The sequence below is a fragment of the Pinus tabuliformis genome, chromosome 3_1 (assembly GCF_031772625.1).
Source record: "Pinus tabuliformis cultivar Carrire ecotype Pingquan chromosome 3_1, CPIR1, whole genome shotgun sequence".
NCBI classification, from domain to species: domain Eukaryota; kingdom Viridiplantae; phylum Streptophyta; class Pinopsida; order Pinales; family Pinaceae; genus Pinus; species Pinus tabuliformis.
In genome coordinates, this window is record NC_142301.1 from 488,887,328 (window position 1) to 488,909,874 (window position 22,547).

Here is a 22,547-nt window from a genome sequence, read left to right on the forward strand (position 1 = left end):
TTACTTTATGTATATGTGATTGCTAATCTGTGGGTAATAAGAGGAAAAATAAGTAAATTGCTCTAAGAATATAACATGCCATAATTTAACATGGTATCAGAGTTGAGGTGAAGACAAAGCCCAAGCAAGAGCAAGAGTAAGAGCAATCATCGAAGAGAAGGTTGGCAAGGCTATCTTAAAGAAACCATGGGGTCCTCAACACACTTCCCTGCTGAAGACAAACTCTGTGAGAAGTCTGACTATCACGGATGGAAGATGTCTCTCGATCTAACATTAGAAGAGCAGGAAGTGTTGGACCATGTGAGAGGCGGAATTTTTGATCCTCCATCAAATGCATCCGCTGCTACTAGAAACAAATTCACCAAGGGAGAAGTCAAAGCAATGAAGATCATCCAGGACTCTATCAACAAGCACCTGGTGGCCTATGTTTCTGAGCTAACCACCTCCAAGGAAACATACGATAAACTGGTGAGTTTATTTAAAGTTAATGATGCAAATCAAGTTTTGTTCCTTAGAAATAAGCTGAAGGAAATTAAGAAGGGCAAAGATGAGATTATGCAAGCATATTTCTTAAGGATCACCGAGATCAAGAAAAATCTCCTATCTATTGGGGAAGTAATTCCTTACAGGGAAATGACACTCACAACTCTTGGAGGACTACCATATGAATGGTACATATTCAGGACTACTCTTCTCAACAATAACGTAATTCAGGGATTTGAGGAATTGATGGATATATGCATTCAAGAAGAAACAAGGATGGAAGAACAAGAAATGCTCACACTTAAAGGCCATCCCTCTGCCTTTTCTTCTCATTCTAAAAGAAGAAACAATTCCGGGGCTAAATTCAAAGGAAAGGCTGGACCGAAGGGTGGAAGAAAAGGACGATGTTACAATTGCAATAAAACATGCCACTATGCGAGAGAGTGCCCTGATAAAAGGGACTCACACCGAGACGATGATAAAAATCACTCTAAAGGCAATCAAAGGAATGGCAGGTCAAATGGCAAAGGTAAAAGAAATGTCAGAAATCAAGGAAGAGGACAACCCTTCAAGAAGGCAAGAAACTCCAGGTATGAATATAACGTTGTTAACAATAAGAAAGATTAATATTATCTACAAGCGGCTCTCTCTACTACTACTCACCGGGACTCGCCGATAAATTGGCTTATTGATACTGGTGCCTTAAGGCACTTCACTGGTTACAAATAAGCTCTCTCTAATCTGGTAGAGAAGGAGACCAACCTGGAAATTGTTCTTGGGGACAATTCAAAATATCTTGTTAAAGGCATAAGGAATGTCACCCTTCAATTGAATCAGGGAAATACAATTTATTTACAAGATGTATTATATGTACCTGATCTCAAAAAGAACCTAGTGTCCATTTCGGAAATGGAAGACAAAGGCTACAAGGTGGCCTTCAGCAATGGCAAGGTATGTGTATGGAAAAAGAACTTTAAAGATGCTTTCACTCTTGGGTTTCGAGTTGATTCATTATATCAGGTTGGAGGAAGTCCGCTGGGTGTCATGTCTTGTGACACATCTCTTCAACCTGAACTATGGCATCGAAGGTTTGCTCACCTTCATTATAAAGTTCTACCCAATGTGAGAAAAATGGTGATCAGGATGCCCAAGTTTAGATTAGAGAAAGAAGGTGTATGCCTAGGATGTGCTGAAGGAAAGCTCAAAAGGGGACCATTCCCCTCAAGCCAAAGCAAGACCTCTGATATATTACAGTTGATTCACTCAGACATATCCAGTATGATGCATGTGAACTCCTTGGGAGGATATTTATATTACCTCACTTTTACGAATGATTATTCTTGCAAGACTTGGATATACTTCTTGAAAAATAAGGATGAAGTGTTCTCCTAGTTTCGACACTTCAAAGACTTGATCGAGAATCAGACCGAAAAGAAGATCAAAATCTTTAGGACTGATAATGGGACTGAATATGAATCTAATGAGTTTCATGAATTTTTCAAAGAGGCTGGCATTAAGAGGGAGACTACTACACCATATACTCCTGAGCAAAATGGTGTGGCGGAAAGAAAGAATCGTATGATTGTGGAAGTTGTCTATGCTATGCTTCATGATCAAATACTTCCGAGGTTTCTATGGGTTGAGGCTGCAAATACCGCCATATATGTACAAAGCCAATGCCCTCATAAAGCATTGTGTATGAAGAGTCCCGAAGAGATGTTCGCTGGTAAGAAACTTGACGCATCTCATTTTAGAATTTTTAGAAGTCCTCTATATTTTCATGTGCTGAAGCAGAAAAGGAATAAATTCAGTGCATCTAGAAAGAAAGGAATCTTCGTGGGCTATAGCTAAAATACTAAGGGCTATAGAATCTATGTGGCTGGTCAAAGGGAAGTCGAGATTAGCCATGACGTCACCTTTGATGAAGATATGGCTCTTAGAAAAGTAGACAATCTTCCTACTCTAAGAGGATCTAAAGAAGCTGACACCAGGGAACAGAAGGAAAAGAAAGAGAAGACAATGCCTAGCATGGAAGAACCTATGGATCCTATTGATCCTCCTCTACAAGAGCCTTCCTCTTCTAGGAAGAGGCCTTCATGGCTTAGGGGGACACTTGATGATGCTGAAGGACACATGGCACCCAGAGGAACCTTCCGTGAAAGTAAGAAGCCGAACAAGTATCAGGGATACGTGACCATCATGAGCACGATCATCCAAAATGAGCCTTCATCATTCGCAAATGATTTCAAGAATCAAGTATGGAAGGATTTTATGACTGAGGAATATGAGTCCATCATGAAAAATTATGTCCCAGATGTAGTCCCTAGACCCAAGGACAAAGAACTTGTCACTTCAAAATGGCTTTACAAGATAAAGCATGTAGTTGATGGAAGTGCGGAAGAGTATAAGGCTCGTTTTTGTCACTCGTGGCTTCTCCCAGAAGGAAGGTATAGACTATGAAGATATATTTGCACATGTTGCCTGATATACCACAATCCTCTTGATCATAGCCCTTGCTGCTTCGGAAGGATGGAACCTACATCAGATGGATGTCAATATTGCATTCTTGCATGGTTCAAATAAAGAGGAAGACTATGTGGAGCAACCTGAAGGATTTGAGATTCATGATCGAGAATCTCATGTGTGCAGGTTGAAGAAGGCCCTCTATGGGCTGAAGCAAGCACCTTGAGCATGGTATGAAAGGATTGATAGCTACTTGATGAAGCTGGGATTCACTAGGAGTGAAGTCAACCCTAACCTTTACTTTAAGGTTAAAGATGACAATCCTCTCATATTGGTGTTGTACATTGACAACCTCTTTCTAATAGGGGCAGACCCTCTCATTCACAAATGTAAGAGGGAGTTGGCTTCTGAGTTTGAGATGAAGGACCTAGGACTGATGCACTATTTCCTAGGACTTGAAGTCTGGTAGAAGCTAGGGGAGATTTTCCTATCTCAAGGAAAATATGTGGTGAAGATATTGGAGAGATTCGGCATGGTGGATTGCTAGCCTGTAACTACCCTGATGGAGCTTGACTTGAAGAAGTTAAGTGGTAGTGTTGCCAGAACTGTTTTACAAAATGCTACTGAGTATCATCAACTCGTTGGAGCATTGATGTTCTTAGTGAACTCCTGTCTGGATATATGCTTTGCAGTCAACACATTGAGTCCACATATGGTTGAGCCTTACCCCTCACATTGGATTGGTGCCAAGAATCTATTGAGATACCTTCGTGGCACAATCACTCATGGGTTGAGATACACTGTTGGAGATGTGAGACTACTTGGATATACTGATGCTGACTGGGCAGACAGTGTGGTGGATCAAAAGAGCACTTCAGGGTGTTGTCTCTCTTTGGGATATGCCTTGATATCCTGGATGAGCAGGAAGTAGAAGTTGGTGGCTTTAAGCACCGCCGAGGCAGAGTACATTGCTACTAGTATGGCCTCCTATGAGGAAATCTCATTGCGAAAGCTCTTCAATGAGTTGTTTGGATTTACATTGGATACCACCGTGATCCTTGTGACAACCAGAGCGAGATTCATTTATCAGAGAATCCTTATTTCATGATCGCTCCAAGCATATCGATATTAGGTACCACTATATTCGAGATATGGTCTAGAGAGGAGCAATAAGGCTCCAACATATTGGTACAGATCAATAGGTCGCCGACATTTTAACAATGCCCCTGGGGAAGGTCAAATTCTTGACTTTCTGAGAACAACTTGGTGTCATTCAGAAACCCTTTGATGAGGGTCAAGTATGATGTATTGAGCTCTGGGAGCTCTAGGGGGGTGCCGGGTACTTCTTGGAATGATATGTGACCATACGGAGACTCACCATCCCATGGTGGTGCACTCTGTATAGGGAGAAAAAGGTTCAACCTTCCCCTGTGACACCCCGTGGTGACTATGGAACAGGATGATTAGTTCTCTTGTGGGCCAGGATGATTAGTTCTCCTGTGGGCCAGGATGATTCGTTCTCTGTGGTGACTATGGAATAGGAAGATTATTTCTCCTATGGACCAGGATGATTAGTTCTTCGTGGCATACATTGGAAAAGATGATTCTCTCTCCTGTGGATAGGATTATTAGTTCTCCTGTCGAGGCATTCTACCCATGCAGTTTGGGACTCATGGGAAATACCTCTCATCTCATCAATGAGTAGGGAAATGAGGTTAGGGACCATACTAGTACTATTGATGTATGCATCGTTGTATCTATCATACTCCCTATGCTAGGATGACCTCCATTGATCTGGGATCAATGATACTGATCTGGGGTCAGTGAGAGTGATACACACTCTGAGACTGACTTTGGGTCAGTGGAGGATGGTATGATACATCCTCGATCATTTCTTCTTCTTCATAGTTCAAGAATAGTAGAGTAGGGGTCAAGCTGTGAAGGGCAGTGCATTTGATGGATGGATAGTAGCGACAGTCAGACGGATTGCAGATTGAGTTATCCCTAGTTGAGAGGGAGTGTTAAAATAGGAAACTAGGGAAAAAATCGATGTGGGTCACCTTATTTATGGTTGCTGATATTTTTCCTAGATTCCTCTCATCGAGAGGTGTAGGATTGATCTAAAGATCATATGATTCCAACAAGAATTTATGGATATATGAATTTATTTTTAAGTACTTGAAAAATTATCAAGGTCGGCCAACAGCTAAGTGTGTGGCACACACACCCAGCGTTTCATATAAATAGAAGAGAGGTTGAGTCATTTGGAACTCATTCAATCACTCATCTTCACTCTCTCTCCTATGCATCGAAGGAGCCTCTCTCTCTCACACGTGTGTGGCTGGAAAAGAAGACGCAGTAGGGAAAGGCACACGCAGAAAGAAGGACGCAGGGGCTGCAAGTCATCTCTTTGACCAGCGTTGACCATCTAGGAGTACAGATTTGGTGTGGTTGCCTCTCCTAGGCAGGCCACAGATTTTTGCATGAAAACTGAAGTGATTTGACCTCTGGTTTGACCAGTGTTGACTACCCTAGTTTGGGACAACAAGTTGACTTCAGTCAACTATAGTTTGACTGCATTTTCAGGGTTGTTCAAGGGTTGTTTCTTCAGGCTGTTCGAGGGTTAGCTGACCAAAAATTGACCAAATATATTGAAGGTCAATTTCCACTCATTTGACCAAGTTTGACTTTGTTGATCTAGGGTTTGTTGCTGCTGATAAGAAATTACAGAATTGTGATTTTGTACTATTTCTCTCTGCTGAACTATTGAAGATAAAAGAAGATTTTATCAAAGGGTTTCCCCACATTGGGGTTTTTCCTTGGCTAACCACCACATCTTGTGTCTCTTGTCTTGGCTTGTTTTCTGTCGATCATTTAATGTTCTATCTGCACTTTACTTTATGTATATGTGAATGCTAATCTGTGGGTAATAAGAAGAAAAATAAGTAAACTACTTTAAGCATAGAACATACCTTAATTTAACACATTCTCTACAAGCTTCCTTCAGCCTTACCAGACATGGGAATAACAAAACAAAGATTCAACCATCCTTCTCAAATTTTTTAGCTAAAGAATAAACTACAAAATTATATTTTTCCTTCTTATATGTGACCACATAATCATACAACAACATCTTGGTAACTTTTTTATGTTGCTTTAGTGAATAAATCATTCTTTGAGGAAGTACTTTAGACTACCATGGCCAGTCTTGATATAAAAATGACTCCTTATGAGATATGGTTTCCAAGCCTGCACTTCGTGAATGATAGCCATCATTTTCTTCTCATATGTGGATTTTCGCAAATTCTGGTCACCCAATTACTTATTGGTGAATGAAAATGGGGATTCGTATTGCATAAATACTTCTCCTAGATGTTTACTTGATGTATCACGTTTTAAGAAAAAATTCATATTAAAGTTAAGTAATATTGATATGATCTGAATTGGATCATTATATTTTTTTTCATCCATCTCAATGTATTTGGATTAGAAAAGAGTGGAGGAATTAGCTCACGAGACCATTTTTACTGACGGGACCCAATTTGGTGAAACGAGATCTGAAACCTTCTAGGATCATTTTGATGCATCAAACAATATTTTTTGTGGGGTAAATCTTTGTCATTTTAGAATCACACCTTTTCATGCTATTCTACACATAGAGACCTATCCAATGGCACAAGAAGTGTGCCAATCAGAGTCCTAATGCAAATGTTATGCCACTCAGAAGTTGGCCTTCTTGTTTTCACACCTATAGTTCAAGAGGATGTCATGTCAGCCCCCATAATTGGTGGAAAATTGGTTAGCCATGTGTTTGTGATGTAAAAGAGTCTAGAAGAGACTATATTGTAACTCTATTTAAGAGTTGATGTAGTCAAAATTAACAACCAGTAGGCTATCAGGTTGTGTTAAAACCGGGCCACTAGGAGGAAGAAGCATTCGATTCTTTCGAGAGCATGTTGTTCGATAACAGAGAAAAGATAGCAAGGGGAGATATTAGGTAGAGAAAATAGAGAGGATTTGTGCATTGTAGTGACCCACAGGTCACAGACATTATTTCTTTCTACCTACATCCATATTTCTAGAAAAATAAAGAGAGCAAAGGAGCCTCACCTTCCAGCCGGGTTTTCTCCCTAAATATTTTCTGTTGTTCGAAAAAAATGTTTGTCATCAACATTAGGGGAGACCAGCCGGTTGTGAACTTAGAGCAACTCATTTTCCATTGAAGATGGTGGTTATGTCTGGTTATGGGTCCAATTACCCTATTATCTAATACTAACCTAAAACTAATCTAATCTAAACTAAGTGTTAATCTATTTACACCTATCTTCTTACATTTCCTTTATATTGATCTTTAAATATGAAAGTTAAAGGAATAGATCAACACAAAGGTTTGATCGAGTTAAACGCTGATTAAGTCACAATTTAATAATTTTTTTCTTCTCTAAGAGAGGACTTGATGAAAACTAAGGTGTAGATGGAAAACTAATCTAAAGCATGAAATCCTATCTCGAAATAGGATGGGATCACCCTTTCCTAATCTGAGAGAAAGTTAATTAAAACAGGAGGAATGAACTAATAAAATTCATTAAATGATTTTGTATTAGTTAAAGGAAGTAGTTTTCATTAACCAATACAAGTTAAAGAAAAATAAGCTCGCAATTGAATGATAAATAGTTATGAGTCAGCATAGGAATAATTCAATGAATTAAGATTGATTTGGATCTCATTCTACCCTACAAAGATAGATTTAATAGAGTTTCAATAGAAAAATGTCCATGACACAAAAAGTGCATAATATGAAAGAAACATAATACTTCTTAGAATAAAGATCAAAACCAATAATGAAACTTTAACATTAAGGAAATAATCCTACATTCCAGTAATAGTACTCAAGAACAAGAATCAATTAAAAGCATGCCAAAGTTTTATTACTACAGTTCCAAGAGTAGCTCTTACTCTTAATGAAAGTGCTTGCAATAGTGCAAAGTCCCTTTATGAAAGAGCCAGAAATTCTCTACATTCTCTATAATAAAACTCTCTGCACTCTATAATAGTGCAAAGGAAAAAATTGAATTATTACATAGCCCCCTATGTGTGATCTCGACCTCCCTACAATATTGAATACAGGGGTATTTATACAGATTTATAGAGATAACAGTCTCCCGTGATTCTCTTAAGAAATGGAAAGTTAATGAATCTAGAGGTTTTTGTTTCTTCTTAATCGAAGGCCGAATTTGGAAATTGTTGCTACAAAGTGTTGTTCTTTATCCGAAGGATTGATTTTCCACTGACGACGTTACAGTAATGTTCCCATTTTAGAACTGTGTTATGTCACATGAGAGAGAGTGTTTGGAAATCTCGGATCAGACTGTTACTTCCTCCTTATCAACCCCAAGTTCATCCTTGTTTCAATCAAACATAGGTTATTAGTTCTAATATTTTTTTTTTCTCGGTAAAAACTAGCTAAACTTTTATATTATATGTACAAAAGAACTTTACACACAGAAAGACATGCCTTCCAGGGCCTGCAATAGCATCCTGGGAACCTTGACTGTAGACCGAAAAGCTCCCTCGCAGGGGTAGCATCGCCAGAACTTCTCAGAACTTCTCATGACAACAAAAGCTCCCACACAGGGGCAGCACCAGACCGACTTCTCAAAACAATGGCAAAATCTATCAGAATCCCTGAGGAACAACATTGTATAGACCAGACACATGACTGCCCACGCAGGGGCTTGCTGCTAAGATCGATTGAACCATATACCGGACATATTTAAGCACAACAGAGACACAAGTGTCAACTTCCAGCGTACACCAAACAGAATTGAGACTGAACCATAGACCTGACAAATTTAAACACGACAGAGACATAAGTGTCAACTGCCAGCAAACATAACCGAATAACAAAATCAAAATACCCGCAGCTGCATTAGTCCTGGAGTCGGGCTGAGGATGGAAGGTGGGCTGCAAGATATGCATCCGCCTCTTCATAGAGGCTCTTGTCTTCGACCACGTACGCCCAACCGTCACCTTCTTCACGTCCTTCCCACCTTTATTAGTTCTAATATTAAACTTAACCGAAAAATAAATTGAAAACTAAACACACAGACTTCTCACAATACCAATGAACCTAAGATTTTCAATTATTATTACAACGACCCCATATGGAAGAGACAAGTGGAAAAAACCATGTGGTATCAAAGAAAATGATATGACAACTTTTGAAATGGGACCACATGAAATATTTTCCATATTCGGTAGCTCCGATATGGAGAGGATGCGAAATCATATGAAACTCGTTTTAATAACTTTATCATGTCTGGAATATTGGATGTTTGATAACAAAGGTTTTACAAATTTTTTGATTAGACAGGTGGGCGTGATATTCTGATTAATTGACACTAATATGCATATCAAATCTGGATATCGAAGTGAATAACATGTCAGAGGTCAGAGGTCGGATCGAAGGCCTATTAGAGATCGAAGATGAAAACATATTGAAAGTCAGAGATCAAAGGTCTTTAATGATATCAGTTATCGGAGGTAGTGATATATCGGAAATCAGAGATTAGCATAGTGATATATCAGAAGTCGGAGGTAAATGAATATCACATATCAGAGATTGAAGGCTTTGAGTGGTGACACATAATGAAACTTCAATAAAATATTCTCTGATATAAGGGAGCAGAGCAGGTTTACGTGATATGTGTGTCCTCTCCAATAAACTACAACCACTTTTATAATGGTTGGACTTGGGTTGTATGATGTGTTTGAATTAACACTCTGAAATCTTATAAAAAGGGTTTTCCACATTATTATGAATCGAGGATTTGACATCGGGGAATTCTAAAAGGGTTCCTATGATGTCAAAGATTTGATATCTTAGATATACAATAGCCACTTGTTTAATGATTAAGGCCTAAAACCTATGCACACTTCTTGGTCTTGGGGGCTATTTTATTCATTAATCTAAATAATTAATATGTTTAAAATAAAAAATTATTTACAAAGTTTATTAACAAACAAACGTAACCAAACTTAAGAAAACTATAAAATAAAACAAGTTTAAATAAAAGGCGCATTAGAAGTGAAATGAAGTAAACACACTCAAAGCCTACATGAAATGCAAAATGGTCCCCATGTCTATTATGATAGAATAAAATGGGGGTGTTGTTTTGTTCACTACCACAATTTCCCAGAGAGCATAACTTGTGTCTTATATGTGTGTGTGAGCTTATTTTGTCGTTCTCTACTTTTCTGCATAATTTCCACTCACATGCACACACTAATTGTAGTAAAATCTATAGATCTAGAATTTTAATAAAACTGTAATAGTGTAAAATTTCAGTATTTTAATATATTGTTACTAGATCTGTTATGACGAACTGTACAGTGGAATATCCATAGTAGTCTACAAATCATTTGGTATCAGCGCAAGTTTCTTTGGGTATTTGTGGATATTTGCAGGGGATCTAAGTCTGCAGGGTCGAAAATCATAAAACCCTAATCATGGACTACGAATTTGTAAATGAACCTCGTGATCCTGTAGATGTGAGGTTTTCATGGCTCGAACAATAAGTCGTGGATAAAAACCACAATGTAAACCTCCTCATGGCATCCCTAAGAAATAAGATGGGGATATTTGGAGAAGATGGGGGCTCGAATGTAGACGACAACTCAGAAGGGGGATCGGGAGATTGGGAAGACATGGAGAACCAACCAAAGAAAGAACCCAGAAAATTTCAACCCAGATCGATTTTCATGAATAAATCCTTGTTCAAAATGGAAGAAAAAGTGGATATAAAGTATTACCATGGTGATATCAACGCTCCAAAGTTGAAGCATTGATTGTAGTAACTAGATGTTTATTTCAACATCCATCAGATCAAGGAAGGGTAAAATTTCTCATTCGCATGACTAAAATTAGAGGGCCATGAATGAGATTGATGGGAGAGCCACACGAAAACCCTGAGGTTGGAGGGAGAACCTCCATTGGCTAAGTCAGAGGATTTCAAAACCCTCATTAAGTCATAATTTTATCCCATTAGGTACTTGGAGGACTAGTGGATCTGGTGGCACTACCTCAAGAAAATGTCGGGCTAAAGCATGCATGAGTACACCACAAAATTCATAAAGATGACTATAATGTTGGGTACTTCTCCAAAGAACCCAGATGTACTCCTCAAGTATTTGGGGGATCTACATCGCCATCTACATGAGTAAGTGATTTTGTTCAAGCTGAAATTGGTGGACAAGGCTTGTGTACATGCACAATACTTGGAGAAGATAGGCCTAAAAAGAGCGCAATCAAGTGGATCGAAGCAAAAGGAGAAATGAGAAGCTTCTAAGGAGGGGAAGAATAAGAAAAATGGGGGAAAAGGTAAAAAGATGGCATCCACAACACACCAGTGCAAAGATCCTAACAACCACTGCAATATTAAGGTCCATACAGAGGAGAATTGTTGGAAGTTGCATCTAGAGCTAAACTTGAAGAATAAGAAGAAATATAATAAGAAGAAGAATATCATGGCCATTGATTTGAGAAATAAAATTTAAAGAAACTCAAATGTGGATAATAAGTTCATTTGTAAATCAGTGCAGAAGGAGGTCAATCTAAGTAACCATCAACAATAGGAAGAGAAAGAAATGACGAAACTTTTCCATATAAAGATACATGTCAAGAAGACAAAGTTTGATGCTTTTTTTGACTTAGGATCGCAGGTGAATCTCATTGCAGTAGATATGGTCAAGAAGTTGTGGTTGGAAGTTTGATCATCCACATGCTTATCCACTGGGATGGGTAAATAAGGATGCAGAGTTGAAGGTAACGAAACAGTGCAAAATTAGATTTTCTATGAGTGTTGATTTTATTGATGAAGTAGATGTGGATGTGGTTCCCCTTGATGTATGTGGAGTTGTGTTTGGGAGTCCATACATGTACACGTGTGATACAATATTCATGAGGAGAGCTAACAAGTACCAAATCATCAAGGATGGAAAAAATTTCATCATCAATGCACACAAAGGCAAGTCAAAAATTTCAAAGGTAAGTTCCAACCAAGCCAAGAAAATAATCAAATCCAGCAAAAGGTATGTTTGGTATTTTTAAGAGAAAGTTAGTATGAAGAGAAGTCAATAAGAGGAAAGGAATCCATGGAGGGGTGTACTAAGAAACATAAAAAAGAATTGGAGATTTTGTTACAGGCATACAAGGATGTGTTCCAAGAGCCTAAAGGGTTACCACCTAAGAGAGAAGTGGAACACTAAATCCATCTATTTCTAGACTCTGCATTGCCAAATATTGGGTTGTACAGTGATCTGAAATTGGGGCACTTAGGCTTCTTGTCTAACTTACAAGAACCTTTCCCACTTCCAAAGCTTTAAATATTCCCCCAAATCTTATTGATTAACCAATGTGGAATTAAAAATGCTTGAAAATATAGGTGTATGCTGGTATTTATTTTTAAAACTGTTTATGTGTTGTAATTTAATGTGCTCAAATTGATATATAAATACATATAACAGTAAATAAAGAAGCAGCAATAAAACACACACAGAACAACAATATTAATTAGGAGTTCACCCAAAACTCTTGGGCTACGTCTCTGTGAGCTATAGTCAACTCGACTAGGGTCTCTGGGATTATGGCAACAATCTTTTAACAAGCTCTCTTGCTTAACTCCACGTTTTACATAGAAACAACGGGTTTAGAATGACATTTGGTCCCCAGCTCTGAAGCTCCCGACCTTCTGGCTCTCGGCTCTCACTCTGGCTCTTGGCTCTGGCTCCTGGCTCTAGCTCTGGCTTTGCGCATTCGGCTCTGGCTTCTTTGGCTCTCTATTAGTTTACAGCCCTCTCGCTTTCCACTTGAACTCCAAGTGACTCCCTTGTCTATGCGCACTTTCGCTTTTGATTTCTGTGCTGGTTGTTTTGCTATTGCCTTTTCGTGCTACTCTCTTATGCCTTAGCTTCCTTCTTTGGCTTCATTTTCTGCTTATGCTTGGTTTCATCAACAACTCCAACAACAACTGCCCACTCCTGCCAACACTCCTTGCAATTGAACTCTCAGGCTTTCTTTGAGGCATTTTTGGCATTTTTTCTTCCTCACTCGTTCCTTTGTCAACCGTGATCATGATGAATCATTCCTCTTCCCGGCTCTGCCTCTTCACACTTCAAAATGCATCCCTATTGCAAAAACGCCCGCTTGCAGCATGGCACAGGGAATGATGGTTATTTTCCCATGGAAAATGAACCAACGACCTCCTTTCAAGAGAAAATCCACGAAATACTATGTTTCAGGTTTGAAATGGAAATACACAGGAAAAGCACTATCGGTAGTGAAATCCGGACATTAAAGTCCATTAAATCACCCCTAAAATCCCTATCGGGTCCACCTTCCATCTCATATCGCAATCGCATCGGTGGCATGGCCAATGGCCAAAAATCCATTAAACGGGAAATACAAAGGAAAATCCAAATTTCCTGATTTGAAATTTTATGAAATTGAGCTTTTAAACCCCATCAGGTCTAGTCCTGATCGCAATCGCAAGTCGCAACGGCCTGGGGGCTTCCCCTTTGGGTGTGTCGATTGTCGATCCACGGATCAGCTGATTGCAATCGCAAATCGCAAGTCACACAGCCTGGGGGACCTTTCCTTTGGTATCGCCGATGTCGATCCCCCAATATCGGCAATCATAGTCGCAAGTCACATGGCCTGGGGGTCCTTCCCTTTTGGAATCACCGACAACGATGTGCCGATATCACAATCACACTATCGCATCGGCTCGGGGCCTTTGCCTTATGGGTGCATATGCCTGCATCCGACCCGATCCGCCGATCCATACATCGGAGATCGTTGATCGGGGGTCCCTTCCACTCGACATTAAGTCCTCCTCTTGGCCTTGTGCAATGCGATTTCCTCAAATAGCCTTTTAGGCCATTTTTAATGGAATTTTCCCGTCTTTCAAAGGATAAAGGGAAACTTCTTCCTGCGATAACTTCTTCATGTGAAGTCTGTTTTCGCCCATTCAATTTGCATTGGATTCAGAATGAAGAGATCTCTGCAATGAGACTATTTCCGAGAGTAGCCTGTGACTTTCATTTTCCTCTGATAGACAAAGCATTTGTGCCATTTGGCACCTTTTACCTCTTATATGAAGTCTTTTAGACTTATAGGTTTATTCAGGATCCATTCTTGGATCACGCCTTCCCACTAAAGAACTTTTGGTCTCCAAAAGACTAATATAGTGATCTGAACAGTGAATGAGAGTGACTCACCCTCTTCTTTCAGTTTCCCTACACTTTCCTTGCATAGTGCTTCTGAAGCAAAATTTCTGACCACTTCCCTTCTTGGATGGGCTGGTCTTCTTTGGAAGAGCTGCCTTCTTCTTTGCCTCCCTGCAAAATGCCTATTGAAATGGTCATAGAAGGTGGTTTGAACTTCTTTGCCTTGATCATTGATCCAAGGTGGCTCAAACAAATGTGAAGTTCATCTACTCCACAAAACTTTCATTTGTATCTGTTTGACAAGTTGTCAACAACAACTGTTAACAACAACAGAAATACAGACAACAACTGGATGACCTAAACTCCTGCTTCAACAGAAGAAACGGATTTCACATCTTGTGAATACCTCCATTTCTTACATCTGCATACAAATGATGGACTAGGTCACAAGCCTACAAAACATGCCTTTAGAACAAATGACCCTTCAAGTCAAGCATGTAGAAAAATACCATCAGGACTCTTTTCAAAAGATGAAACACTTCATTATTATCTCCATCTTGGAGACCAAGTTAACTTCTCCCAAGTCAACATTGCATCACATGCATGTCAAAGTAATCTACCATACAATTCAATTACACATACATGTTCAAAACAAGGAAAACATCGACATCCCTGTGTCCATGCACATCATGCTCATGCATGCATTTCATCCTTCAACTTTCACTTAAGTACATTGTACTTTTGAAGCTGAAAAGAAATATAATGTTGCAACAATAAAGTGAGTCTCCTACTCAATCCTTTTTCCATTCACCTTCTTGGTAAAGTCCTGCAACTTGCATCTCATCAAGAAAGAAATTCAAATAGATGCATCAATAGACATGCAAGTTTAATTGGAAAAGAACTCTAACCATTTCTTACCAATCCAGTTCAAAGGTCTTTCCTTTGTTTGCACATCAGCATCAACATGTGAATCATCCTGAGACACATCATCCATGGAATCTTCCTTTCCATTTCTATCATCTTCTCTTTCCACTTTCTTCAGCTTTTGTGGAAGCATTGCTGGATTCAAAGTCCAACATCTTTCAGCAACATGCCCTTGCTTATGGCAGTAAGTGCAACACATGTGCATCCTCTTGACATCATGATTTGCCTTGTCCAATGGACCTTTGGCTTTCTACTTCTTCTCCTTCAAAATTTTCCTCTATGTGGCCATTCTGTTCCAACATCTGGAAACATGATGGTTATCCAAACCACAAAAGGAACATGCAATTATTCTCCCATGCTTATGTGTAAATTTACCATGCTTTACAAAATCAAAAGGAATATGATTAGAACCAAATTTATCACCTTTATTGCCTTCATGAGGTGGTGTAGCAAATGAAGAAGTGGCTCCCTTTGGAACACCATCAATCTCTTCAAGGTTGTTAGAGTTTCCACAACTCTCTGGTTCAAGTGTGTGCTTTTGAATACTTGCATCCTGCAATTTATGTTTCAAGCTATGGCATCCCTCCCGAATACAATCTTCACACTCTTGAGGTGGAGGACACGAAATGAAACTCCTTCTTGGGAATGTTTCAATGGCCTTCATGGTAGCTTTGGAACTTTCTCCATGAGACTCTCCATAGCCAAGACCCAAATGCTTAGGCCTTTCCTCAACCATTATTGGTTCAAAAATACCTTGTGCATGCTTTCCCAAGCCCTTTCCTTCATAGCCCATCTTGGACATTAGCTTGGAACCTATGCCTCTAGTATGTTTTTCAAATGAACCAATATAAGAATTCTTAGAAGAATTTGAAGACAAACTGGAATGGTTTACCTCTTCTTCAAGCTGATACTTGACCAAGGCTTCTTTGGAAACAAAGAGTTATGACTCCAACTCATGCATCCTCTTCAGGTTCATATTTGCAATATGAAGTTGCCTCTCCATTTCCTGTAGTCTGTCGGAAAGCAACTACTTCTCTTCCTTCATGGAATTCAATTGCTCTCTAAGTCTGTTGCTCTTCCTTCCATCCTCATACATTTCTCTCACCATATCCATCATGGTGGACAAGTCTTGCTTCATGTCTTCATCAAAGAGTCTTGTGATGACCAAAGAGGAATTGGAGGACTCACTTGTAGAATTTGTCATTATGCCAATGAACAAAATAACTTCAAACAAGAGTAATAAAGAGCTTATTCAACAACCTTTTGCAACAAACCTCTTGTGCTCCAAGGATTGCTTTGAGGTCCTTTGGAATAGAAGAGTTCCTTCAGCCCTTATTCCTTCTTGTCCTTCTTGGAATGAGCTATCAACATCTTTCCCTTCACCTCTGCAAACTCAGAAAATAGTCAGTCTGCAACAAGCATACATCAATCAAACAATCAATCCTTGACTGCCCAAACACCTTTCTGACAAGCAATCTTTGCTCTGTCAATCAAGAATTCTGATATAACCTCCTTTGAGGGTGGGTTTAATCACACTTAGGCTCTAATACCACCTGATCTGAAATTGGGGCACTTAGGCTTCTTGTCTAACTTACAAGAACCTCTCCCACTTCCAAAGCTTTAAATATTCCCAAGTCTTATTGATTAACCAATGTGGAATTAAAAATGCTTGAAAATATAGGTGTATGCTGGTATTTGTTTCCAAAACTCTTTATGTGATGTAAAACTGATATATAAATACATATAACAGTAAATAAAGTAGCAGAGATAATGCAGCAATAAAACACACACAGAACAATAATATTAATTAGGAGTTCACCCAAAACTCTTGGGCTACGTCTCTGTGAGCTCTAGTCAACTCGATTAGGCTCTATGGGATTATGGCAGCAACATTTTTACAAGATCACTTGCTCAACTACACGGTTTACACAGAAACAATGGGTTTAGAATGCCATTCGGTCCCCAACTCTGAGTCTCTTGGCCTTTTGTCTCTTGACTCTAGCTCTGGCTCTTGGCTCTGTCTCTTAGCTCTTGCTCTTGGCTCTGTCTATTAGCTCTTGCTCTTGGCTCTGGATATGGCTCTGCGCATTCTGCTCTGGCTTCTTTGGCTTTCTGTTAGTTTACAGCCCTCTAGCTTTCCACTTGAACTCCATGTGACTCCATTGTCTGCGTGCGCTTCCGCTTTTGCTTTCTGCGTTGCTTGTTTTGCTGCTGCCTTTTCGTGCTGCTCTCTTACATCTTAGGTTCCTACTTTGGCTTTGCTTTCTGCTTATGCTTGATTTTAGCAACAATTCCAACAACAACTGCCCACTCCTGCCAACACTCTTTGTGATTAAGCTCTCAGGCTTTCTTTGAGGCATTTCTAGCTTTTCATCTTCCTCAGATGTTCCTCTGTCAACCGTGATCCTCTTCCTGTCTTTGCCTCTTCGTTCTTCAAAACGTATCCCTATTGCAAAAATGCCCTCTTGTAGCGTGGCATAGGGAATGCTGGTTGTTTTCCCATGGAAAATGAACTGATGGCCTCCTTTCAAGCGAAAATCCATGAAATACTGTGTTTCGGGTTTGAAATTGAAATACACAGGAAAAGCACTATCGAGCATGAAATCTAGATGTGAAAGTCCATTAAATCGCCCCTAAAATCCCTATCAGGTCTAGCTTTCATCGCATTTCACAATTTCTTTGGCGGCATGGCTAATGGAAAAAAATCCATTAAATGGGAAATACAAAGGAAAATCTAGATTTCTGGATTTGAAATTTTATGAAATCAAGCTTTTAAACCCCATCGGGTCTAGTCCTGATTGCAATCGCAAGTCACAACAACCCAAGGGCTTCCCCTTTGGGTGTGTCAATCGTCGATGCACCAATCGGCTGATCGCAATTGCAAATCGCAAGTCGCATGGCCTGGGGGTCCTTTCCTTTGGTATCGCTGATGCCGATCCGCCGATATTGGTGATCGCAATCACAAGTCGCACAGCCCAGGGGTCCTTCCCTTTTGGGATCACTGATAGCGATCCATCGATATCGCAATCGCACTATCACATCGGCCCGGGGCCTTTGCCTTATAGGTGCATATGCCTGCCTCGTAACTAATCCGCCGATCCGATCATTGGAGATCACTGATTGGGGGTCGCTTCCACCCGACCTTAAGTCCTCCTCTTGGCCTTATGCGATGCAATTTCCTCAAATAGCCTTTTAGGCCATTTTTAATGGAATTTTCCTCTAATAGACAAAGGATTTGTGCCATTTGGCACCTTTTACCTCTTATATGAAGTCTTTTAGACTTAGAGGTTTATTCAGGATCCATTCTTGGATCATACAGTTAGTCTATTATAGAAGAAAGTGAGGTGAAGAAACAGTTGCAACAACTTCTGGAATAGGGTGTCACTCAACCGAGTACATCACAATGTGGGTCACCCATCAACATTGTTCCAAAGAAGGATGGGACTTGGAAGATGTGTATAGATTATAAGGCATTGAAAAAAATCATGCTCAAGAGCAGATACCCCCTGCCTAGTCTAGACGATCTTCTAGATTAGTTGCACCAAGAAAAGTACTTCACCAAGCTGGACTTGAATTCTGCATATCACCAAGTTTGAGTCAAAGAAGAAGATACATGGAAGACGCCTTCAAAACTAGGCAAGGTTTGTATGAGTGGTTAGTTATGCCATTTGGCCTATGTAATGCACCAGCTACATTTATGAGATTAATGAATAATATAATGCACCCTTTTATAGATTCATTTGTTATTGTCTATTTGGATGATATACTAGTATATAGTGCTACCTATCAGGAGCATATTTCAAATTTGACGCAGGTGCTGGAAACATTGAAGAAGCACCAATTGCTAGCAAATATCAAGAAGTGTAAGTTTGCACAGTAGTCTTTGGTGTATCTGGGGCATGTGATCAGTGGAGGTCATCATGAAATGGTTCCTACTAATTTTTATGAGGTCAGGAGTTTCATTGGAGGAACACAGTAGCCGAGGAAATTCATAGCGTCATTTTTAGTGGTAGCAACACCACTCCACATCATAACAACAAGTGACAAGAGTTTCTATTGGTGAAAAGGTCTACAGAAGGATTTCAAGGAGCTAAAGAAGAATATAAGTCAAGCACCCATTATGGAATTACCAAACTTGCAGCTACCCTTTGAAGTGGAGATAAATGCAAGTGGATATGTTATGGGAGTTGTCTTGGTGCAAGGAGGAAGGGCCATTTGCTCCATTATGAATTATTTCATGGGGCAGTTCTTAACTACCCTACCTATGATAAGGAGCTCTATGCCATGTTGAAAGTTGTGAAGAAGTGGAAACACTATCTGATGGGAAAGGAGACAATAATCCACACAAATCACCAATTGTTACTATACTTTCAGACCCAGAGTAAGCTACAATAGACCAGGCATTACAAGTGGATGGGGTTTTTTAAGCTATTTCATTTGGTTATCAAGTTGTTACACAACATTCTGTCACTATCCCTATACTCCCCGTTCCTTGATACTGTAGGACCTCTACAGTGAACCCTGCATGTTTTTCCTTCATGAAGAAACTCCCATTTTGCCCCTCTTCATGAGAAGATAATTTCCCTTTTGCAGCATTTCCCCTAAAACTTTTGTTTTTCCTAGTTTACAAGATCGGCACTAATGGCCTTTGTCTCCCCCGCCCCAATGTGCAGAGATTATCACTACTCCTCACACTGACTGGAGGGACTAAGTTGTGTTCTAGTTGTGTCGGTCGTATTATGGAAATTTTTTTAAATTAGATCTGAAGCTTCCAGCTCTAGAAGCTTTGTAATAGAAGTTTGGTAAATGCTTTGGCCGGATTGGGTCGAGGATGATAGTTTGGGCTCCTTTCCCCTATAATGATGGAACTACCTCAAGGGATAAGTCCTTCTCCCATGAGAAGAGGACCCATCTCCCATCCATATTTCCTATATAAACCTCCATTCTTCCCAGGCACAAACTAGTTGCAGTCATAGTCTTTGGTTGAGTATTGATGCTATTTCGGTTTGGAGTAGAAAAACAAGCTATTACTAGTTGTATCTATCTAGTTGTGTGAGGGTGAAGTGTGACCTGGTTTGGAGTGAAGCCTAGAGGGAAGAGATTTAAAACTATTGTTGTTTGAAGCCATCGTGGAATGCTAGCATAAGTGTTTGGGAACTTGGTCTTGTTAGAGGAAGACTACGACGTCAAGACAAATGGTTGTAATCTCTCTTTGATATTAATATATGCAAGTATCGATTGATTTCCTACATGTTTTGTGATATTACATATTCATGGCTTAATGTTTCTTCGATTGTTAAGTAGGTTGAGTTGCAATTTGTCTGTAATTATGTTGGTTGTCTTTTGTTGTCTACTTCTTTCAGGAGCTTGAGAAAGGAAGCGAGAGATAGCTGGAATGAGCAAGTGAGGACATTATCAGGCAAGATAAGCGACCAAGAGGTAGGCCCTATTAACTGATTCTAACCTAAGAAAATCTTCCATTGAATGTATCTATTGTGGCTAGACCCATCATCGCGTTAGAGGAATTCATTCGTGTTTGCACTTATAATTTTACTTCAGCACAAATTGATGACTCCGTTGGGGATCCTAATCCTTTTGTTTGTCTTGGGTTTCATGATTTTGTGAGAAATTTTCTAATTTCACATTTTCCCTTTGGTTTTGTTTCTTTTCTCCTACTTACTGGTTTGAGTATAAAATTCATAGTGGTAGATCAAGTCCCTATTTCAAAAAATAATATATTTTCCTTAGCTTACTCGATCAATGTGCTTAATTCGCTAGCAGTGGCGCCAACCAGTGTGAGTTACTGTGAAACAGTTGTGTCGACTAGCCTATGCCTCTTGTTGTCAGTTAGGCAGTCACGCTGATGCCTGTAAGTGAAGATTAGGGTTAGTCCCCAATCTTGGCCAGTGTGTTTTTCTCTCATGATTTTGACCGCATAAGCCTTTTAGACCATCTTGTTCCTGACTAGAAAGCTTCATTTAGCTTGCTTTGTGTGCTTGCTTGGTTTAGCCCACCCTCTAATGTGTTAAGTCTGGCCCTGTGTGAATTTATTTTTTATTTGAATCCCTTGATCGGCAATAATTTTAACCAAAAATTTACGTCGATCAGGCCATCAGCGCTAGTTGTAATATTGGTCAGTCATGCCGATCAATGCCACTTTTGGCCCAAAAGTCACTTCGATCTTCGAGTTAAAGAAAAAAATCAGAATTTCTCCCATTCCAGTGCTAGTGTGTCTTGACCCTAAGACTCTCTTCTTCCTTCTAGAAGTGACAAGGGTGCTTTGATTGATTCATTTTCTATTTAATGAGTGAAAGAGTCTCATTTGTTCTATTATTTCAAGTGTCTCTTTTCTCTTTCCAAGCATAGATTACATTGCTTGGTTTGTTGATTGAAGCATTTATGTGTTTGGTTGGTTTGATTCAGAGAAAAAGTTTCTTTTAGTTTCATTTATCATGCTTTGGATTTGATCGGTGCTTGTTTGTCCGAAATTGTGAAAATTTTCATTAAAGTGCTTTATGTGAAAGATTCATTTTGCATTTTACTAAAATAAGAACACCATTCTAGTTTACGTAAGTGAAAATATTGCATTAGTAGCATTATTGAGAAGGTAGAATTGCATCATCATAAGCATAGGAAATGGAATGAAACTTATTTTTTTGTTAAGGGAAGATTAAGTGCATTTAAGAGATTTATCAAAAAAATATTACATTCTTTGATCGTTGCACTGATTGTGTGCTCTCTATCCCTCAATTAGCGTTAACTTTCATCGAAGTCAAAGAAATCTTTTCTCATATAGCTGCATACATGAGTTTTCAGATGACAGCGATAGAGCCTTGTAGTTGAAACCTAATTCGAGATCAACTGTTAAAATTTATTGAATTAACCTAAGGAAGCATTGAAACTTAACATTCACATTTAGTGCTCTAGGCTAGAGACATGTTCTGACATATTTAAACCTAGCAGTTGTCGTTAGCTTCAGAACTAGACAATGCCAGTACGGATTTGTGCTCACCGTACTGTCGAGTATATAATGGGAGACCCCTCTAGGCTGCAATCCTTTATCCATAGGAAGCTAAGTTGGCCACCTTGGAAACATTATACACCAAACACAACATTCAGGGATATTGCATGCCCGTACTGCTCGGCTCGCCGGGAGGTATTCTGCAGTTCACGATTTTCTGGTAATCCTGTTTACCTAGATCATCTAGAGCTTTCATTTGATATTTTTGACTCATTAAACTTAAAATATCATTCGATCACTTTTCCTTTCGATCTTATTAATTCTGAAAGCAACTAGAGTCACCTTTCATCCTTTTCTCAACTCTTAAAATATGAAAAGGACAAGTTTTGTTTCAATGACTTAAAATTAACTGCCCACAAAATATTCCTGGTTAAATTTATCTTCCTTAGTGTTTCTTTAAGGTCGTTTCCAATGGCAACATTTCTAGAGT